Below are 21,858 nucleotides of genomic sequence, written 5' to 3'. Positions count from 1 at the left end.
GTGTGTGGCCATGGGTGGGGTGTGGGTGTTTCTAAAATCTATGCACTTTGTTATAGAATACATCCGCTTTGTGCCTAATTTAGGCGTTGGGATTTATACCAAGTAAAATGTGGTGTACATGGTCATGACTAAATTTGGTCACGTGGAGAGGTGCTCATGTATTTTATATACTGTGTAGAAATCTAAGCCTATTTTATAAAATATAGGCATGCTTTAGAGAATACACCTAGGCGTATTTTTTTTCTGCATGGAATTTTCAGGCACCATATATAGCATCTAGCCCTGTGTACATAATTCATACTATAACTGACATAATCCTCAGTTAACCTTCATCCTCAGAATGTAGGGCCAGATTCTATATAAGGTGCCTAAAAAATCCACACGGTAAGTATTCCCACTTAAGCTTATACTATAAGCGGCGCCTAGATTTAGGCGCGGTATATAGAATACGCTTAGTTGATATCCCAGTGCCTAAAACTATATGCCTCCATTTACACCAATGAAAACATGTTGTAAACCCCTGCACATAGATTTAGGCACATTGGGCCATATTCAATAACTACATATGTAAATTTTGGAACGCCCACGAAACACCCATTTCCCTTGTCCAGGGCTAATTGAGCATATTCAGCAGCACTTAACTAAATAGTGCTGCTGTAAATGTCTAGTTAGCACCCAAGCCGAAACCAGCTATTCTGGGGGTACTCTGGGGGCAAAATCAGCATTTAGCTAGTTATGAGCCTCTCTTACAAAGCTGTACTACCGATTCTCGGTGTGGCAAATGTGAAGCCCATTCAATTCCTATGGGTTTCCTCTCATTTCCTGCGCAGAAATTGTTATCGCGGCTTTGTAAAAGAAACCCTAAGTGAATAAAAGTCAGTGCTGAGTATCGCACCTAACTGGTTATGTTTTCACTGCCCATATATACCTGAAAATTCAATGCCAGAGCCTAGACATGGCCTGGTATCGAATTTTGGGGTTTTTACTGGCGGTAGTCAGCTAAACACTGACTGGTGCCAGCTGAATATCAGGCCCCACAATTATAGCTTTTGAAAGTTATACTCTCTTCATCATATCAATGCAAAATAATCTAAGGATGTTAATAACTGAATGCATAAGGAAATTGATTGTCAAATCTACACGGAGTTTTAAGTAAATGATGTGTTTTGAAGGGGAGGGAACATGGAATGAATAGTGTGCCTGGAGGCCCTTCCAGCCATAGCATATATCAAAGTCTATTTGTTTAGATATGTAAAGAATTTAGAGAGGAGTAGGAATAGCTAAGGAAACAAATGAATTAACAGAAGAGTAGGCAAACAAGATATCTAGACAAAACTATGCACCAATGCTTATAAGAAAAATTATGTTCCTTTTCTCTCATTCCCTGTATGCTCTCTCAGGTTTGGTGGAGGTAATATGGTGTCAGCATGAGTTTAATAAGAAAAACTTGTTGAAATAAAATAAAAATAAAGTTAGAAAAAAGTTTGTAAGAGCTTTAGTGTTTGTATCCCAAAGGTGCAATTTTAATGTTTACCTTTAAATAATTATCACAAAATACACAAGAGGAAGAGACAATACCATGAATCTCAATATAAAATAAGATTAGTGTTAAATACAGTCCATTAAGCAATATAAAATATATGAAATGTGCAAAAGTATATGCTCAGACATAAGTGCCAATGTACATCAGATGGTACAGGCAACTTGATATTCCATCACTGCACAAACAACAACATTCCATCTTTGCACTCAACTTTTTACAAAAATTCTTCAAAGTAGCAATCAAGTCAATAATGAGCACACTTTTCTTAAAGATGTAGTCAATGCAAAGTCTATAGCCTGTACTGCAGAAAATGCACAGTGAAACATAAAAATCAACTGCACCCTCAACACCAGGGTTTCATTAGGAAGAAGCAGAAATCACTATCACTGAAATAAAAATGATCATTATTATTATATCGCTTTATTTCCAGCAAACTCACATAAACTTTCAAAAATTCTCTCTCTCTTCTGTTCATGTAAAAAGAAAACCCATTTTCTTTAAATAAATGCAAAATCATTTCTTCAAATAATGTACAGCTACATATCATCAGTGCAATAATGCAGGGCTTACACCACCATTATTAACTACCAAAGGACACCAATTAAAATGTAAAAGCTGCACATTGCTCTAGAAAACTGATGAAACATTCATTCATTGGATATTCATTTGGGGGTCCTTTTACAAAGGCACGCTGAAAAATGGCTTGCCTTAGTGTATGCACAGGTTTTGGGTGCGCAGAATCATTTTTCAGCGCAAATGGCCTCTTTTTTTTCCTGAAAATGGACTTGCGACAAAATCAAAATTGCTGCACGTCCATTTTGGTTCTGAGGCCTTACCACCAGCCATAGACCTAGAGGTAAATAATTTGTGCGGTAATGACCTATGCACATCAGATGCCACTTGGCGTGCATCTGGTACGTGTGCCAGAAAATAAAAAATATTTTTCAGTCGTGTGTAGTGGACACACGCCAAAATTGAAATTACCGCAAGGGCCAAATGGTAACCAGGCTGTAACTCAAATTTGGCACACGTTGGGCACGCTTAGGCACCTACGCAGCTTAGTAAAAGGGGCCCTTGGTTTATCTGAGTAATGGCCATTTGATTTCTTTATTTAAGCCAAAAGGCTTAACAGTTCACCAATCAAAAATGAAGTGCTGTTCTTTATTTATCAGTCTTTGAGAAATATTGCCACCATGATAAACATGAAACTGAAGTAGTGCCACAAAACGAAGTTCTAAACGTAAATGACAAGCCACTTCCCAGGGGCGTAGCTACAGGTGGGCCTGGGTGGGCCCAGGCCCACCCATTTTTGGCTCAGGCCCACCCAGTCTCAGTGATCACCAATCAGGTGCCAGCTGCCCTCCACATCACATCGCTGCTGCTCCAATCGCTTAGCTCAGTCAGCTGTGTGTAGAAAGTACTGAAACAAATCTTGTGAGCTGAGCCCTGCAGCTCTGGTGTTTGTTTTTTTTTTTTAATTTACCAGCACTACAACAGACTTTCAGCAAGCAAAGCAGCAGCCCTCCTGCTGCACTGCTGTGTTTGCTACTGCTTTGCTCTGCTCTGGAGTCGGGCATTGGGGTCTTTGTGTAGTTCGCTCCCTGCTGTGCTTACCTCGTCGCTGCTCTGCTTCCCTTCCTAACAGGCAAAAGGTAAAAAAACAGCAATTCCTTTTAGTGTTCCGCTCACTGTTTGTTTGCTGGATCCTGCACAGCTCAGGTCTCAGTCAGCCCCCGCCAGGACCCAAACCTGCTGCAAAGTCAGGGGGAAGTCCCGGAGGAGGCCGGTGCTGCAATGAATTTAGCAGCTGGGGAAATCTGGGCACTCATTATCCTCCAGCCCCAGGCACCAGGAGTGAGTCAGTAGCCAATGTAGCTGCATTGGATTGAAGTCTACTCCCCCCATTGCCAACCTTAGCCACTGCTAGGAGCCAACTTGGGCCTTCTCCCCAACACTGAACCACATGCACACACTGAAATCTACAGGACACTTTCTCTGCACTGGACTCGGGTAAAAAAAAGAAAGAAAAGAAAAACAGTTTTATATTTAATGGTGGTGGGCTTCTGGGTGTGTGTGGTCTTCACAATGTTTAAAGAAAAGCTGTATATTTCCTGTTGGTGGGGTGAGCACTGCAGTGGCCAGGTAAAAAAAAAAAAAAAATGTGTATATATATATATATATGTATATATATATACTGTATATATTTTATGTTGGGCTTCTGGGTGGGGGTGGGTGACTGGGAAGGGAAAAGGGGATGTTAGACTATGGGGGAAGAGAGAGGAAAGGGCAGGACTGTTACCAGACTATGAGTAGATAGAGGTGGGCTGATGCTGAGCTATGGGGGGAGTGGGAGGGGAAGGACAGGGCTGATGCCGAGCTACAAGGAGGGATGGGGAAAGGGGTAGTCAAGGGTAGGGCTGATGCTGGGATATGAAGGGTAGGGAAGGGCAGGGATGCAGGGATGCAAGTTATCCAGTTCAGGCTGGAGATTTGGGGCAATCCTGTTTTTGAATTTATATCCCAAAACAGTATGGGATTTGTAGTGCCCATTGAGTGCTTCGAGTCCCATAATGCAACAGAATGGAGTGGGCAGAAATGCAGGACAGCCCCAAAATTTCCAGCCTGGAACTGGGTAACTTGGCATCTCGGGGGCTGATGCTGGGCTACGGGACAATTCCTAATTTTTGATCCTTTATTCTGTAATTGGTGAGAGTTGTTCTGTGTTTTGGCATATGCTTTGTGTGGGGAACCTATATCAATCTGACTTGTCTGGCTTTTACAATTGGGACATATATTCACTGCTGCCTTTTGTGTGTTCAGAATTGGTGGTGTTAAGGTTTGCTACATAGGCTCTAAAAAGCTTCATAAGATTTAATGTTACTTCACAAATAATCTGGCAGGGAAGGGATTTTGACAATGTTACTATTACTGAGGTCCTACCAGAATTGAATTCACTTTTTTTCAATGGGAAAACTGTAAGAGAAAACATCTTAGCTGTGGCCTATGACAGATCTGCCAAATATTTTTAGGCCAGTGTCCAATTTGCCATTGTTGTCTAAAGTTTTAGAAAAGGTGGTTTTAACACAGTTTAATCAGGCATTTACATTTGTTATAAAGCAAAGTTTGACGGATATGGCCATTGCTATAATTATTTTGCAGGATACTGTGATGCGTGTTTGAGATGTTTGCCATTATAGTAGACTTATGTCTGGTCAAGTTTAAGTGCCTGTTTGTCTAGTAATTGCCTAGAATTGTGGGCTAGTGCAGGATAGAAATTTTTAAAATAAATTTAAAATGGTGGTGTTCCATTAAGTATATACGCAGTTTATGTTGACACAGGACAACTGTTGGGCAGGTTATTTACTTATCCTTCATCAAGTGCACTCTAAGGCATTATTTTGTAATATCCCATGAAACACTACTCATACCTGCATACATAGTGCCCACCCATATTAGCTCTGGGCCCACCCAAAATGTCAGGTCTGGCTACGCCACTGCCACTTCCAATGAGCTACAAGTGAGGGCCTCCAGTTTATTAATTTATAAACAACTAAGATGTTCTGCAATTCTTAGCTTCAGTTTCCTCTGAGTTTGACCAATATACATCACAAAACACAGGCAGATGATGCAATTAATAAGTTGGGTAGAGTTGTAGTCAGTATGAATGGTTAAATAAAGAGAGATTCAAAGCATTTGACTCAAATTTTGAAAGATATTCAGATATTTGATACATCTGTTAGTCTGGTTTACTCTCAACATGATAACTCTTTAGACTATATTCCACAGCTACATGCAATATGGTTGGTAAAAGAACTATTTAAATGGTGCCAATTTGTCTATGCAGAAAACTGACTTAATACTCAGCATGGCACAATTTGTGATACAAAAACAATATTTTTCTTTCCAGAATCAATATTTTTTTACAAACTAAAGTGGTAGCTATGGGGGCAACTGTAGCACCTACCTTGTCTCTATATGGAGAGGTTTGAACAGCAATATGTTTATTTTGTCTGAACATTACTCTGATGTATTGATGTGGGAGAGATTCATCAATGATATTTTTGACGTGGCAAGGGGACTTGAACTAAGTTTTTAGATTATTTGATCACATGTGACTCAAATCAGGGGGTAGCTACGGGTGGGCCTGGATGGGCCCAGGCCACCCAGTTTAGACTCAGGCCCACCCAGAAGCAGAGTCCGTCAGCTCCCGGGCCCCGACAGCAGCCCAGCCCCCCCAAACAGCTTGCCACCGCCGATCGCGATTCCGTCTATCCCCTCTCTTCCTCCCTCCCTCCGGCGCTGCAGTCTTTAATCTACCTGGGATCCCGGCAGCATTAGAGATTATCCACGCTGCCTTCGCACTGCCCCGGAAGCCTTCTCTTTGCAGCGTCCCTTGGTCCCACCTATGCGGGAACAGGAAGTTGAAGAGCAGGCTTCCGGGGCAGTGCGAAGGCAGCGTGGATACATCGCTAATGCTGCCGGGATCCCAGGTAGATTAAGAATGCAGCACCGGAGGGAGGGAGGAAGAGAGAGTTGGCTATGGCGGGGCAGTTTCCAGAGGCATTTCTCCTTTTAAAACGGGTATTTACCTGCAAAAGGATTCCCTCTGAAAATGGCTCTCCCTCCTAGAGTGTAAAGTGAAATAAGCTCGCTGGGAGCAGTATATACTCCCCTGGCTGGGGACAGGCCCTAGAAAAGGAAGTACTCATGAGGTTTGTTTTGAATTTTGAAATGTGCTTGTTTTACTCCTGCGGTCATGTGGTGATAAAAGTGTGTAGGTACTTTAGTATCCACATTGTGAACGCCAGCTGTATTTTCAAAAGGGGACTTTGTAAATAGTTTTCTTTGAACTTCACGTTCTTATCAATTTTTACATTCAAGGGCACTTTACTTTTGACACCAAATTAGTTTTCCTGGTTCCATGCGAGGGGGTAGACGGAATTGCGTGGTCCTGGACCTCGCGGGCGGGGTGCAACTTGAACTGGGAGAGGTGGGGCACAGCAGAGGGAGGGGTGGTGAGCAGAGGGAAGGAGCAGTAGATGGATGGGACTGGGAGGGGTGGTGAGCAGAGGGAAGGATGGAACTGGGAGGGGTGATGAGCAGAGCAGAAAGGAGCAGAGGGTGGATGAGACTGAGAGAAATGGGGCACAGCAGAGGGAAGGAGCAGGAGATGGATGGGAGGGAAGGGCAGGGGAGAGAGGAGAATTGCTGGGTATGGATGAATGCAGGGGGGCAGGGGAGAGAAGAGAATTGCTGGGTATGGATGGATGGAGGGACAGGGGAGAGAAGAGAATTGCTGGGTATGGATGAATAGAGGGGGGCAGGGGAAGAGAAGAGAATTGCTGGTATGGATGGATGGAGGGGAGGGGAGCAGAGAGTTGCTGGACATGGGTGGATGGAGGGGAGAGGGAGGGTTGCTGGACATGGATGGATGGAGGGAAGGGCAGGAAGAGGAGGGTTTGCTGGACATGGATGGAGGGTATGGAAGGGCAGGAGAGAGGAGGGTTGCTGGACATGGATGGAGGGTATGGAAGAGTGAGGAAGGAGATGAGATAAGGGAAAAGGAAGAAAGGAGAAACTGCACATGGATGAAGAAAATAGGCAGAAGCTGGATCCACTGGACAGTCAAGTCTGCGGAGGACCCAGCTTTTACTTACGGATATAGAGCAAGAAGTGAAGAAGAAAGGCGGAAAGTAAAGAAATAAATGGAAAGGAAGCCCTGGAGACGGAGTTAAGAGGACAGATAGCAGCAGAATCAGATACTGGGCCAGCATGATCAGAAAAACAAAGTCACCAGACAACAAAGGTAGAAAAAAATCATTTTATTTTCATTATAGTGTTTGGAATATGTCCACTTTGAGAATCAGGTGCTCAACATTAAAAGTTTATATTTATTTACTTATTTATGGCATTTTATCCCACAATAATCATAAATTAGATTGGAACCTGGGATCATTTAATGTTTTTTTTCCTGGAGAGAGTAATGCATTGCCTCCCCCCCCCCCCCCCCCCCCCCCCCCCCCCGGCCAGGCTCTCTCCCTGGCTATAGCCAGCTCTGCAATTTTGAGGGGAGGTGCACAGGTGGACGGGGGAGGGGCACAGAGGTGGACCGGGGAGAGAGCCTGTTCTTAAACACTTACCAGCACACCACTGTCTAATGCCCACCCATCGAACCTGTTGGCCCACCCAAAAATTGACTTCTGGCTACGCCACTGACTCAGATATTAGATTTACTCTGTTTACTGGATATTTGACTAAGAAGTTTTGGATATTTGTATTACTTACCAGGCTGAGAAATCCTCCACTACAATGTTTAGAAACATTAGTGATCGTAACTCTTTACTTCATTATAAAAGTCATCATCTGAAATGTCTGCATGATGGAATCCCTATGAAACAGTTTTCAAGTCTGAAACAATTATGCTTTCAGTGTTTCAGTGGAAGAGTTTAAATGTCAAGCCCGGATTATGATGCAGCGGTTTCTTGAACAGGGTTATCTGTAATCCCTTTTGAAGTAAGCATATAAAAGAGCTCTAGTCACACATAGATGCTGGCTTTTTAATTTATTCCCTCCTGAGAATCACAGTAATAATGTTATACATGTGCTTCCTGTTTCATCTCAAGCTTCTACTATTTGTCAGATCAATTGTAGGAACTGGAATGTTTTAGGATATCTTTCTGTGTTTGCTCAAAAAACTTGCTTTGTTTATAAGCGCAGTAGAAACTTGAGGGATATGTTTACTCAATATAATATGTTTATGTTTATTTGTCCCACTTCACTTGTTGTAGCACCTGGGCACTACAGTTGCGGACACTGTGTATATTGTGCACATGCTGTACAGACTGATCATGTAATAAATCCATACTGACTGCAACTCTACCCAAGTTACTTATTATATCATTTGCCCATGTTCTTTGATGTATATTGGTCAAACTCAGAGGAGAATGAAGCTAAGAATAGCATCACTTGATGAAAAACGAAGGGTTCCCTATGGAAAGTACTGTCCAATGAAGTAGGGAAGTAGGACTCCAGAAGTAAAGAAGTAAAAGTTTTTATTTCCAAATGCACATTTGTAGTGGTATTTTGGCATTCTTTGTGACGACATTCATTGATCATTGCAGTGGCTTTGTGCTATATCTTTTCTGTGGAATAACATTGAGAAGTTAAACAGATACGTAGACTCCTGAAGCAGGCATATTGTTGCTAAAATATTGGATTGTGTCAAGTCCATTTTATCTGTTCCTTGGCAATAAAGACTATTATTTATCTACCTCTGGAGTCCTACTGGCTTTGGTTGCCCTATATCCCTTCCCTACTTCATTGCTAAGAATAGCAGAACATCTTAGTTGTTTACAAACTAAGAGACTGGAAGCCTCTCTTGTAGCTCAATGACAAATAGCTTGTCATTTGTCTTCAAAACGTATTTTGTGGCACTACTTCAGGTTCATGCTTATCATTGTGGCGATATTTCTCAGAGACTGAAAAACAAAGAACAGTGCTTCATTTTTGATTGGTGAACTGTTGAGCCTTTTGGCTTAAATAAAGTAATCAAATGGTCATTGCTCAGATAAACCAAATGAACACCCAATGAATGAATGCTTCATCGCTTTTCTAGAGCGCATGTGCAGCTTTTAAATTTTGTTTGGCATCCTTTGATAGTTAATAATAACGGTGTAAGCCCCATGTGATTCCCCTGATGGTATGTTGCTGTATATTATTTGAAGAAACATGTAGCCAAAATGGTTTAATTGGACAGAGTCAGCATGGGTTCAGCCAAGGGAAGTCGTGCCTCACCAATCTGCTTCATTTCTTTGAAGGTATGAATAAACATGTGGATAATGGTGAGCCGATGTAGTGTATCTAGATTTTCAGAAAGCTTTTGACATAGTTCCTCATGAGAGACTCCTGAGAAAATTAAAAAGTCATGTGATAGGAGGCAATATTCTTCTGTGGATTAGGACTTGGTTATTGGACAAAAAAACAGAGGAGGACAAGGCCATAGCGCAGAAACTGAATGAATTCTTTGCTTTTATCTTTATGGAAGAAGATGTAAGAGATCTGCCTGTACTAGAAATGGTTTTCAAGGGTGATGATGTGGAGGAATTGAAAGAAATGTCGGTGAACCTGGAAGATGTACTGAGCCAAACTGACAAATTAAAGAGTAGTAAATCACTAGATGGCATACATCCAAGGGAACTCAAAGGACTCAAGCATTGATCTGAGGTTAGTAAAATGTAACCTGTTGTTAAAATCATCCATAGTACCTGAAGATTGGAAGGCAGCCAATGTGATGCCGATTTTTAAAAGGGTTCCAGAGGTGATCCGGGAAATTATAGACCGGTAAGCCTGACGTTGGTGCTGGGCAAAATAGTGGAAACCATTATAAAGAATAAAATTATAGAACACGTAGACAAACATGGTTTAATGGGACAGAGTCAGCATGGGCTCAGCCGAGGGAAGTCTTGCGTCACCGATTTGCTTTATTTCTTTGAAGGTGTGAATGAATATGTGGATAAAGGTGAGCCGGTTGATGTAATGTATCTAGATTTTCAGAAAGCTTTTGATAAAGTTCCTCATGAGAGACTCCTGAGAAAATTAAAGAATCATGGGATAGGAGGCAAGGTTCTGATGTGAATTAGGAATTGGTTACTGAACAGAAACAGAAGGTATGGTTAAATGGTCATTTCTCTCAATGGAGGAGAGTGAACGCTGGAGTGCCGCAGGGAATCTGTACTGGGACCAGTACTATTTAATATATTTGTAAATGATATGGAAATCAGAACAACAAGTGAGGTGATCAAATTTGCAGATGATACAAAACTATTCAAGGTTGTTAAAACAAGTGTGGACTTTGAAATACTGCAGGAAGACCTTAGAGAACTGGAAGACTGGGCGTCCAAATGGCAGATGAAATTTAATGTGGACAAATGCAAGGTGATGCACATTGGAAAGAATAATCCGAATCACAGTTACGTGATGCTAGGGTCCACCTTGGGGGTCAGCACTCAAGAAAAAGATCTGGGTGTCATTGTAGATAATATGCTGAAATCTTCTGCTTAGTGCGCAGCGGCGGCCAAAAAGGCTAACAGGATTCTAGGAATTATTAGGAAAGGGATGGTGAATAAGATTGAAAATACTATAATGCGTCCACACATTGAGTATTGCACCTAACAGCTTATGTTTTCAAATTCAAAGGGCAGGGATTCCTAAAAAACCTACCTGCCCTTTGTAATTGAAAATACAATATGTATGCAGCACCCCTGCTGGCAGGAATGTAGAATGAAGATTCCTATATAGATTAGAAAAAATGTTGGTTAGAAGCTATCCTGCTGACTCTCCCTCATCAGGTGTAGCAAGGCAGGTTTTGATAGCTATATATGCTGCTCTCCTATCTGCTCTGGAGACAATGGGATCATCTGTAGGCAGGCTGTGGGAAGAAGTGGCCTGCTCAGTTATTGTACATGTATCTCTTAACCCCAACATCAGAGGCATACATTCAGTTCCTGCTGTGGGCAGCTTGACTGTACAGGGCTCAACAGGTGAAGCTAAACAGCTCCAACAGACAGAACCACATTTATTTATTTATTTTTATTTATTTAAAATATTTATAGCCTGCATCTTATCCTCCACTCTAGGGTGGTCACAATAAAAATGGTCACAATAAAATACACTTAAAATAATATAACAAAATCAAAACAATATCAAAAAGCAATGACAACACATAATAAAATTTACAACAAAAATGCCTGGGAAAATAAACGAGCGTAAGTTGTTTCCTAAACTGTGTTACTGAGCTAATGCATCGTACTTCAAAAGGCAGAGAATTGCATAGATGAGCACATATAAGTATTGCCATACTAGGAAAGACCAAAGGTCCATCAAGCCCAGCATCCTGTTTCCAACAGTGGCCAATCCAGGTCACAAATACCTGGCAAGATCCCAAAAAGTACAAAACATTTTATACTGCTTACCCCAGAAATAGTGGATTTTCCCCAAGACCATTTAATAATGGTCTATGGACTTTTCCTTTAGGAAGCCGTCCAAACCTTTTTTAAACTCTGCTAAGCTAACCGCCTTTACCACATTCTCTGGCAATGAATTCCAGATTTTAATTACACATTTGAGTGAAGACAACTTTTCTCCTTCGTTTTAAATTTACTACATTGTAGCTTCATCGCATGCCCCCTAGTCCTAGTATTTTTGGAAAGCGTGAACAGACGCTTCACATCTACCTGTTCAACTCCACTCATTATTTTATAGACCTCTATCATATCTCCCCTCAACCGCCTTTTCTCCAAGCTGAAGAGCCCTAGCCGCTTTAGCCTTTCCTCATAGGGAAGTCGTCCCATCCCCTCTATCATTTTCGTCCCCCTTCTCTGCACCTTTTCTAATTCCACTATATCACTATACCTTCCATATAAAAAATAATGGCAGAGTGATAAACATCCAGTCTGATTTGTCTGAATGAGGGTAGATCAAGTAACATTTTATCAACAGAGTGTAGGCAATGTGTTGGATGGTAAATTCTCAGAGGTATCAATAGAAAGTGGAGTTTCATTATTCAAGGTATGGAGAGGCATTTTAAAAGGATGTCCTGCTCATAACGTCCAAAAAAGAAATAAATCCACCTCAGATCAATTTTGAAACAAAAAACACATTGGGGGTTTCCTGTTCAAAAATACACGAGAATATCTAAAATAAACAGCCATTTTACAAACTGAAATTTCCAAATTATGAACGCAAAAAAAAAGTGAAAAGGACATCTCTCTGGCAACATTTTAAAAAATAAAATGACCACATAGACTTCTATGCAGAGCAGGGAGCAACCTAGTGGTCAGTGCAGTGGACTGTAAACCAGAGCACCCAGCTTCATATCCCCTACAACTCTTATTTTAAATGCTAAGCCCCCCAGGAACAGGAAAAAATCTACTGTACCTGACTGTACACCACCGCAATAGCTTTCAGGCTTGCAGGTATATCTAGTATATATAGTAGGTATATCTCTGTTTCTGGAGGGCTCACAATTTAAGGGGGGGAAAAAGGGCTAAAGTGGGAATTGAATCTAGGTCCCCTGGTTTACAGTCCACTGCACTGATCACTAGGATACTCCTCAGACTTGCTTTCTGCTTTGTTCAGAATGCCCATAATACCTGATGCTATCATAGAGCCTGGTATTCCTTTTGGTTTCACTTTCAGGGGAGAGGATTGGAGGGGGACAGCAACCACTGGGGTTTCATGGGGGGGTCATGCCTTTATCTCACCAGTGGTCAGCTGCTCAATCAGAGCACTGTTTTGTACCCTAGACATGACTGAAACAGGTCTAAATAAAAACGTCCTTCTTTTTAGACTTGGACACTTCTTCCGAATCGATTAATGCTGTTGGACATCCTAATGTTGGGCCCTCCTTAGTCCCGCCCAAAACACACCCACAACATGCCCCTTTGTTATTTGGATAAACTGCAGTGTAGGACGTCCAAATTCTACCATTCCAAAATTACAATTTGGACATTTTTGGCAGATGGCCATTTTTTTTGGCTATTTTAAGACATCTATGTGCTTTGAAAATGAGCCCCTTAGGGCTAGATTCTATTCATGATGCCTAAAAAATTCAGTGCTGAAAAAAATACACCTGGGAGTATTCTATATACCATGCCTAAACTTAGGCACAGTTTATAGAACATGACTAGCACCCATTTCCTGTGACTATACTTAGTGGTGGCCATTTATGCCAACTAAAACCTGATGTAAATGCTGATGCCTAAGTTATTCTACAACACTGCATGTAAATGCTAGGAATGCCTATGACCTCTCCATGCCCCTCCCTTGGCCACACCCCCTTTAAAGATCTGCATTTTAGAATTCATATGCATCACTTTATAGAATACGCTTAGAAAGTTGCGCACCTAAATTCTAATTAAAGCCAATTAGTGGCAATAATTGCTTAAGTGGCAATTTAATCAGTGCTGATTAGTTTGTTAAGCTAATTAAATTGCGTGCACAAAACAGAATAAGAGCAGATTTGCACACAAAAGTTAGGTCGCACTATATAGAATTTGGGTGTTAGTGTATTAAATGTAACCAACGAGCAGCTGCTTTTTGCACAGATTGTAATGCACAAAATATGTAATTGGGGAGAACTTAAATGTACAGAGTTAGGAGAAACTAAAGCCTGTAATAGTGTATGGAAATTGAAATCTGAAAGTAGACTTTAGAGTCATCTGATCAGCTTTTAACTTAAAAAATGTCTTAACATTATTTCAGAGATAAAGAAGAATCATCATAACACCCAAATATTTGATTCAGGAACAGCAGAAACCTCAATGTCATTTACTCAAACAAGAGGAGAAATATTAATCAAGTCAGAAGTGTTAGATAGAAACAAAATCTGTGTTTTGGTGAGATTCAGTTTAAATCTATTTGCACTCATCCAAGCTTTTACTATGTGCAAACTCATGACAAGGTACTGTAAAGTATCATCAATGGTGCTTTTCGCAAAAAAATAAAACTGTACATCAGTGTATATTCTTTATTACAAACCTAAACAGATTAAGATACGGCAAATGGAAGTCATTCATGTATAGACCAAATAAAATGGCAGAACCCTGAGAAACACTGGCCAATACAAATTTCCAATTGGATTGGTTGTTTTTGTTTGATGAACACAGAAACAGTGATAGGATAAAAAAGATGTGAACCAATCCCAGACGATTCATTGAATATCCAATGATTGCATCCAACTAAGCAAAAGGCCCTGATGAGTAGTGTCAAAAGCAGCTATAATGTTGAGAATCACCATAAAATATTTAGTTCCACAGTCAAAACTGACATGAATAAAATCAAATACTTAGATAAATAAAGTTTCAGTAGAGTGCTTCAGACTAAACCAAATTGATTCATGCCCAAAATATTATTTGTATGTAGAAAGTATTTCAGTTGCTGTGAAACTACTTTTTCAAGGATTTTGGCACAAATTGTAAAGAAGAAATTAGATGATAAATTTCTGTCACATTGGGGTCAAGTTTTTCATTCTTTAATAAGAGACAAATGGCTGCCATTTCAAAATATGTGGTACCATACCTTCTGTCAAAGATTTATTAATAATCTTGGCAACAGATTATGAAAGATCATCTCTAAGAAATTTTTCTTAAAGTCAGAGAACAATTGTCTAAAGGACAGACTGGGGTGTTCAGATTGCACATTATAGTTGTGAACCTGTTCAGCAGAAACCTAAGATAATTCACTCCAAACAATATCAGATGCATGAGAAGCTTCCAAAGGGAGATCAACATTTTCAAATGAGACTATAATGGCATTCACCAGGAGAAAAAAAGTATTTTAAAAAATTAATAAATAATAAATTCCCCTTCCCCTCCCTGAGGCCATGTGGTCCAGGGCACACCTGGCCTAGGCAACCAGCACAGGGAGGCTCTTGACAGATAGCACTCCCCAATGGACCAATAATACCCGATCCTAAAGAGACATTCAGCAATGTCCTTTTCTCCTGCTACCATCTTGACCCTAGTAGTATGTTGGTACACACTGCTAGAAGTTTATCTGCCAAATAAGGAAAGTACCATGTATCACTATGATGGTGGTGGTGAAAAAAAGGGGCAAGATGGAAGCAAAAGAAGAAGACACCACTGGATGCCTTTCCAGGACAAGGTAAGTTATATTATTCCATGGGGGATGCCACAGGATCAGATACTCTCTGTGCTGTGTGCCTGGGCCTGGGATGCCCTGGGCCAGAAAGCCTCAGGGGTAAGATGATTACAGGGCCCCCTTGAGAAAAAGGGAATATCTCAGGAAAGAGACCTCTAATACTTCTCCAAAGAAAGCCTGATATTCAGTCAGCAGCAACCAGCATTTTACTGACCGCCACCAGATTTATACCCAGAAATTCAATGCTGAAACATGTACTGCACTGAATTTCTAGGTATATGGAGCTGGAAAAAACCATAGCCAGTTAAAGGGTCCTTTTACTAAGGTGCACAAATGGATTTAGTTCATGCTAATGATTAGCCTGTGTTACATGATAAGATGCCCATTATATTCCTATGGGCATCTCATCATTTAGCGTGCACTAATTGTTAGCATATGCTACATCTGTTAGAGCATATTTATTTATTTATTTAATTTAGAGCACTTATACCCCACCTTTTCCCACAGAATGCAGGCTCAAGGTGGCTTACAAGAGACTAGAAAGGCTAATGCCAAACCAAAAAAATGCACATATAATAGTTAAACAGAGAAATAGAGGGGAGAAAAAGAAAAAAAGAGGAGAGATAAAGAAGTCCAAAATGGTCCGTCCATTTGATGTTGTGAAGGCGGCGACACGCTGTGACAGAGTATGGTAGCGACGCAGTAAAAAGAACCTTAAGTGTGATATTTGGCACTTAACTGGCTATGAAGAACTGCATAAAGATAGGGCTACATTTTATGCGGTCCTGATTATGCGGCTATTTTAGCTAGTTAAGTGAAGAAAACTGGTACTTAACCAGTTATGTGATGAAGCCAACCCAGAATGTTCCAAAAATAGCTAGTTTCAGTTGGGGCATTAACCAGGCATTTTCAGTTGCACTATCTGGTTAAGTGCCTAATTAGCTTCTCCTGATTGTTTAAACTGTTTTGAATATTGGGCCCAGAATCTTTGGTTCAGCTTGCACAAAAGGGGAAGTAAAAAAAAGTGCCAGAATTTAGTGTTTCTTTTTTATATCAGGAAGAATTCTCGATTCACTGGATTTGCAAGAGAAGACTCCCATTTAGTAAGATGGTTTTGGTTTAAGAGTGGATTTTTCTTCACCCTTTCTGCACCAGGAATACGGTTAGCATAAGAAAACCAAAAGTAAACAGCCAAGCTAATAAATATCACAGTTTGTTACATTGGTCACATAGTGGGTTTGGAAATGGGGAGTTTCTTCCTCTGGAATCCCAGGCCAAATATATCCCATGTATTAAAAAAGGAGGAAAGAAGACCAAAAACGACAGCTGGCATGGTTAAAAAGTGAGGTGAAGGAAGCTATTAGAGCTAAAAGAAAATCCTTCAGAAAATGGAAGAAGGATGTGACTGAAAATAATAGGAAACTGCATAAGGAATGTCAAGTTGAATGCAAAGCACTGATAAGGAAGGCAAACAGGACTTTGAAAAAAAATTGTGTAGGAGGCAAAAACACATAGAGGGGCATAATCAAACGAAAACGTCTATCTCCATGGGCGTTTATCTCCGTGAACGGGTCCGTGAAGGGGCGGACCGAACCGTATTTTCGAAAAAAATAGACGTCCATGTTTTATTCGACAATTTGTGAGCTGGGCGTTTTTGTTTTTCAGCGATAATGGAAAATGAAAGCGCCCAGCTCAAAAACGAATAAATCCAAGGCATTTGTTCGTGGGAGGGGCCAGGATTCGTAGTGCACTGGTCCCCCTCACATGCCAGGACACCTACTACTACTACTATTACTACTATTTAGCATTTCTATAGCGCTACAAGGCATACGCAGCGCTGTACCCTAGGGGGCACTTTTACAAAAACAAAAAAAAGGTAAAAGAGTTCCCAGGTGCATAGCACCCTTCCCTTGTGTGTTGAGCCCCCCAAATCCCCCTCAAAACCCACTGCCCACAAGTCTACACCATTACTATAGCCCTAAGGGGTGAAGGGGGGCACCTACATGTGGGTACAGTGGGTTTGGGGGATTGGACGACTAAGCATTAAGCAGCACAATTGTAACAGGTAGGGGGGCATGGGCCTGGGTCCACCTGCCTGAAGTCCACTGCACCCCCTAACAACTGCTCCAGGGACCTGCATACTGCTGCCAGAGAGGTGGGTATGACATTTGAGGGTGAAAATAAAAAGTTGTGAAACATCATTTTTTGTGGTGGGAGGGGGTTAGTGACCACTGGGGGAGTCAGGGGAGGTCACCCCCGATTCCCTCTGGTGATAATCTGGTCATTTAGGGCACTTTTTGGGGTCTTTCTCTCCTCTCCCCTGCCCCCCTCCAGCCATCCACACCCACCCAGTGATTCTCTCCTATCCCCTGCCCCCCTCCAGCCATCCACACCCACCCAGCGATTCTCTTCACTCCCCTGCCCCCCTCCAGCCATCCATACCCACCCTCAACAATTCTCCTCGCTCCCCTGCCTCCGTCGGAGCAGCCGCAGTGAAAGCCCATCTCTAGCCTTGTAAGCCTTCCCTTCATTTCCGTCAGTGTCCCGCCCTTGCGGAAAGAGGAAATGACGTCAGAAGAAGGCGGGACACTGACGGGAACGAAGGGAAGGCTTACAAGTGAAATATTCAGATCCTTTTCTCAATAGAGAAACCTCAAACTTGTAAATTTCCACCAATCTCTTTTCACTTATATTTTCTCATTTACCACATAATCAGGCACTCTTTTATAATTTCAGTCAACTTAGATCAAACAACAATTCTCTCTTTCAATTCTTTACACACGGAGCTCAAAGCTGCATGTCTGTCTTGGCCAAATCATCAGTTGCTCTCTTCTCTGTGTTCTCAGGCAGAATACTAACAGGAGCTGATCATCCAATCAGAGAGCTCTATTTGAATGCAGATTAACATACAGACACTCTAATGGGAATTTTTAGTCAAAAACACTAGATAAACCCTTCGTTTTTGGATCAAACTTCACATTTTTTATAAGAGCCATGCCCTAAAATTAAGGCTGTAAACATTTCCAACAATTTTTACCCATAAATATGCAAATGAGAACCTCCCAAAAACGGACTAATTTGCATATGGCTTGAGCAAATTTGAGTACATAGCATACCAATCCCACTTCCCAGCACCTAAATTCTGCAATTAGATTTAATACAAATACTTTTAAAACTTATTTTTAGCACTTTTAAAATTTCAGGGGTCAGTGCAAGTCTCTTTGGTATGAACTGCTCATGTGCAGGAAGTCATCCTCGTTAAATATCTCCCTGGCAACCCAGGACACCTCCAGCCAACCCCCCTGCTCTCCCAGCAGTAAGGTAAACAAATTAAACCAATTTCTACAATTGGTTACACAAGGCTAGAGATGGGCTTTCACTGTAGCTACTGCTGCGACAATGGACGTAAATCAACAATTTAACCCCCCCAGAGCAGCAGGACTGCCGGGAGAAACAGCTGTTCCATCCTGCTATGGAAGCCTCTTATACCGGGCACCTATGGCGCTAGACATTTTCATTTTGTTCCATTATGGCTGTAAAACATCCAAGTTTTAGGCATGCCCTAAGCCTGCCCTAATCCCGCCTTCACAATACCCCTACATGCCCCCTTGTGATCTGGATGTACTGCAGACGAATTGCATAGATAAAATGTCTACAAAATAGGTTTCAAAAATACTGATTTGAATATTTTGAGAAGAAATTGACCAAATGTTGCTTTTTGACAGTTTTTAAACGTGTTTCTCTTTCAAAAATGTGCCCCATGGAGAGGCATAATCGAACAGGGCCGGCCATCTTTACGGACGGCCCTACAAAGTGGCGTCCCCGACCGTATTATCGAACAAGATGGCCGGCCATCTTTCGTTTCGATAATACGGTCAGGGCCGGCCAAATCTTAACATTTGGGCCGGCCTTAGAGATGGCCGCCATTGGTTTTTGCCGATAATGGAAACTAATGGCGGCGATCTCAAACCCAGCCAAACCCAAGCCATGGGAGGAACCAGCATTTGTAGTTCACTGGTTCCCCTCACATGCCAGGACACCAACTGGGCACCCAAGGGGGCACTGCAGTGGACTTCAAAAATAGCTCCCAGGTGCATAGCTCCCTTACCTTGGGTGCTGAGCCCCCCAAATCCCCCCCCCCCAAACCCACTCCCCACAACTGTATACCACTACCATAGCCCTTAGGGATGAAGGGGGACACCTACATGTGGGCACAGTGGGTTTGGGGGAGGGGGTTGGAGGGCTCCCATTTACCACAAGTGTAACAAGTGGGGGGGATGGCCTGGGTCCACCTGTCTGAAGTGCACTGCACCCACTAAAAACTGCTCCAGGTACCTGTATACTGCTGTCATGGAGCTGGGTATGACATTAGAGGCTGGCAAAAAAAATGTTTTTTAATATTTTTTTGGGGGGTGGGAGGGGTTGGTGACCACTGGGGGAGTAAGGGGAGGTGATCCCCGATTCCCTCCGGTGGTCATCTGGTCAGTTCGGGCACCTTTTCAAGGCTTGGTCATGAACAAAATGGGACCAAGTAAAGTCAGCCAAATGCTCGTCAGGGCCGGCTTTCTTTTTTCCATTATCGGCCGAAGCCGGCCATCTCTTAACCATACCCCCGTCCCGCCTTCGGTACACTGCCGACATGCCCCCTTGAACTTTCGCCGGCTCCGCGATGGAAAGCAGTTGAAGCTGTCCAAAATCGGCTTTCAATCATACCGATTTGGCTGGCTTTAGGAGATTTGTGTCGGAAGATGGCCGGCCTTCTCCTTTGAAAATAAGCAGGACACCCATCCAAGCACTCAAGTTATGATAAAACATAAAATCTCAGAGCATTAAATAATACTCATCATGCATGTCCTTGGTTTCCAGATGCCCTTCTGGATTCTTCACCAGTCAATTGTGCATCTGTGAATCTTGGGGTTCCTTCAACATGAATGTACCATGGCTACTTCTATAGACCACCAGCAGAACTGCTTTGATCAGATCAATCTGCAGAAAGAATATGCTGAGATTAACATCTGACATTAAAAAAGATAGACATTTATCTGACACTATTTTTAGGTGATCCCCAAACTCTGGTTGTAGTAGGCCACATCAACTATTCATAGAACACATAACCATGGAGACCTTCCTGAAAGATCTAATCTTATAAATTGTTACTTACAGGAATGGGAAGAATACATTATTGAGTATCCTCTGTAGGTGCTGCTTTTCCATGAATGGTCCCACCACTATCATCACAATTAGGCAGTCAGAATATTAATGTGCAGCTTGTGGAATGATGTCTCTCCCAGTACATTACCGAAACGGAATGGCAATTGTTGTTCTTTAACAGACCTTGCTCATTTCACACCAAATAACACACCTGAGGTCAACAATGGATTATGATATTCACCTAGAGAAGCTGATTTAAAAAAACATGCCAGGAATATAAATCAACTCCATTGACACTGATATTGCTGGGATAGATTTGTCTTTGTGTAATCCTCACTGGCTTCTGAGACTGATCACCATCCCTGATGAGAGCGTGAGCAGACACATCTTCCTTGAGACAGGTGTACAGACCCTGAGTATACCTGGAAACGTCAGTAGAAGAGGAGCCTGGCTAAGTTTTAAGTATCCAGACTTGTTTCAGCCACCTTCTGTGTTCTGCCCCATATGCATGGAGGCAGGGTGCTTGTTGTTTATATGTGTTTTGTGCTCTTTAAGTAGGATACAACTACAAAGTGATGTAATTGTAGTTCTCTTCCTGAGCACCTGTCCCTGTTCCCTATGCCTTGAGGGACTTTTCCTATTGGCTGGCCCTTTGACCGTGTATATTATGGGTTGTAGCATGCCCATTCTTTCTCCATTGAGTGAAAGGAATCTGGCTGTAGCATGCTTGTTAAGAACTGTTTATAACACTCTGCCTTGCTGTTTTAAGCCTTTCAAAACCCTTGTCACATAACCAAATTTTCACCATTTAAAAGTATTTACAGCATCGACTCCCAGCCAGTGGCGTAGCTACGTGGGGCCTGAGGGGGCCTGGGCCCCCATAGATTCCAGCTTGGACCCCCCTCCCGGCGAACCTGCCCCCGCCGCCGCCTACCTTCACTTTTGCTGACGGGGGACCCCACTCCCTGCCAGCCAACGTCCTCTCCATACTGCTCCTGCTGTTGCATGCATTGCTGACGTCCTGTACGTTGTACTTGCAACGTCAGACTCAGAGAACAGAACTCTGTTCTCTGAGTCTGACGTCCTGCAAGTACAACGTGCAGAACGTCAGCAATGCATGCAACAAGAGCAGGACGGAGAGGACGTCGGCTGGCGGGGAGTTGGGTCCCCCGCCAGCAAAACTGAAGGTAGGCGGCGGCAGGGGAGGGTTCGCGGCGGGAGGGGGGTCGGAAAAGACGTGGGGGGTGGCAATGGTGGCGGGGGAGGCGGCGCCGGGGGGAGGGCTAAAATGTGCCCCCCTCGGGCTTTGGACCCCCTCCCACGGAAGTCTGGCTACGCCCCTGCTCCCAGCTGGAAGAGCACGGAGCTGGAAGTTTCCTAGCAGACAGAAGTCCAGCAGTGAGAGGGGTGTTATCTAGTCTTTTGCACTGAGTGTGATTATCTCCCAGTTGGTGATAGGTTATATGTGTGTGCTAGATGCAAAGAGCTCCTAGCTCTCAGAGAAT

General features: G+C 42.4%; 1 protein-coding gene across 1 annotated transcript in view; it reads right to left on the bottom strand.

The window, feature by feature from the left end:
- SCUBE1 (signal peptide, CUB domain and EGF like domain containing 1) overlaps positions 1-21,858 on the bottom strand; it is a 1,083,891-nt gene that overhangs the window by 857,665 nt on the left and 204,368 nt on the right.

This window comes from Microcaecilia unicolor, chromosome 9 (assembly GCF_901765095.1).
Source record: "Microcaecilia unicolor chromosome 9, aMicUni1.1, whole genome shotgun sequence".
In the NCBI taxonomy this organism is placed as follows: domain Eukaryota; kingdom Metazoa; phylum Chordata; class Amphibia; order Gymnophiona; family Siphonopidae; genus Microcaecilia; species Microcaecilia unicolor.
Note: the sequence above shows the minus strand (reverse complement) of the source record. Positions and strands in the feature narration are given on the sequence as shown.